We start from the raw sequence: 1,292 nt of genomic DNA on the forward strand, positions 1-1,292 counted from the left end.
ATATACATACACATATATATATACATATACATATATATACATATATACATACAAATATACATATACAGTGAGGAAAATAAGTATTTGAACACCCTGCGACTTTGCACGTTCTCCCACTTTGAAATCATGGAGGGGTCTGAATCTTTCATCTCGGGTGCATGTCCACTGTGAGAGGCATAATCTAAATAAAAAAAAATCCGGAAATCACAATGTATGATTTTTTAATATTTTATTTGTGTGTTACTGCTGAAAATAAGTATTTGAACACCTGTGAAAATTAATGTTAATATTTGGTACAGTATCTTTGTTTGCAGTTACAGAGGTCAAAGGTTTCCTGTAGTGTTTCAGCAGGTTTGCACAGACTGCAGCAGAGATTTTGGGCCATTCCTCCACACACATCTTCTCTACATCAGCCAGGTTTCTGGGCTGTCACTGAGAAACAGAGTTTGAGCTCCCTCCAAAGATTTTCTATAGGGTTTAGGTCTGGAGACTGGCGAGTGGAATTAAGACCAAAAAGTTCTATTTTGGTCTCATGTGACCACATAACTTTCTCCCATGACTCCTCTGGATCATCCAAATGGTCAAGGTCACGTCACTACAGATTGTAGTGTAAAGCGCTTTGAGTATCTCAATAAGATAGAAAGGCGCGATATAAGTACAGTCCATTTACCATTTAAGACGGGCCTGGACGTGTGCTGATTTAAGCAGGGGAACCTTCCGTGCCATGTATGATTTTAAACTATGACGTCTTAGTGTATTACCCACAGTAACCTTGGAAACAGTGGTGTCAGCTCTCTTCAGGTCATGGACCAGCTCCTCCCGTGTAGTTCTGGGCTGATTCCTCACCTTTCTTAGGATCATTGATACGCCACGAGGTGAGATCTTGCATGGAGCCCCAATCCGAGGGAGATTGACAGTCGTGTTTAGCTTCTTCCATTTTCTAATAATTGCTCCAACAGTTGATCTTTTTTCTCCAAGCTACTTGGCAATTGTCCTTGTAGCCCTTTCCAGCCTTGTGGAGGTCTACAATTTTGTCTCTGGTGTCTTTGGACAGCTCTTTGGTCTTAGCAATGTTTGTAGTTGGAGTCTTACTGATTGTGTGGGGTGGACAGGTGTCTTTATGCAGCTACCGACCTCAAACAGGTGCTTCTAATTTAGAATAATAAGTGGAGTGGAGGTGGACGTTATAGAGGAGGACTAACAGGTCTTTGAGGGCCAGAACTGTTGCTGATTGACAGGTGTTCAAATACTTATTTGCAGCAGTAACACACAAATGAATTATTAAAAAAATC

The 1,292-nt window shown here is 40.8% G+C and overlaps 1 protein-coding gene across 1 annotated transcript in view; it reads left to right on the top strand.

The window, feature by feature from the left end:
* The window catches only part of cog5 (component of oligomeric golgi complex 5), a gene marked incomplete at its 3' end in the record, with an annotated part of 64,903 nt that overhangs the window by 63,010 nt on the left and 601 nt on the right, over positions 1–1,292 (top strand).

This window comes from Nematolebias whitei, chromosome 22, assembly GCF_014905685.2.
Source record: "Nematolebias whitei isolate Nwh7 chromosome 22, NemWhi1, whole genome shotgun sequence".
NCBI lineage: Eukaryota > Metazoa > Chordata > Actinopteri > Cyprinodontiformes > Rivulidae > Nematolebias > Nematolebias whitei.